We start from the raw sequence: 339 nt of genomic DNA, 5'->3' as shown, positions 1-339 counted from the left end.
CAAAGGACCGTGGAAGCAGAGCAGAAAGAACGAATGATCGATTCTTCCAAGAGGGTGAGGAAGGCCTCATGGAGGCAGAGGGATGGGTGTTGGGTCTGACACAAACAAGAAGTTCCCAGGGAGAATTGGGAAAATGAAGGTCCCTGGGTGGCACAAATGATTTGAGCTCAGCTGGTAACCTAAGGTTGACGGTTCAAACCCACACATCGGTATTGTGGAAGAAACGGGTCCGGAGATTGGTTTCCAGAAAGATTCCAGCCAACCAAGGAATCTTTGTCAAAGAGTTGATTGCGATTCATAACGACCCTATAGGACAGAGTAGGACTGCCTCATAGGGTT

Source organism: Orycteropus afer, unplaced genomic scaffold (genome assembly GCF_000298275.1).
Source record: "Orycteropus afer afer isolate SDZICR_OR568_19922 unplaced genomic scaffold, OryAfe1.0 scaffold00015, whole genome shotgun sequence".
In the NCBI taxonomy this organism is placed as follows: domain Eukaryota; kingdom Metazoa; phylum Chordata; class Mammalia; order Tubulidentata; family Orycteropodidae; genus Orycteropus; species Orycteropus afer.
This window is presented reverse-complemented; position numbering follows the sequence as displayed.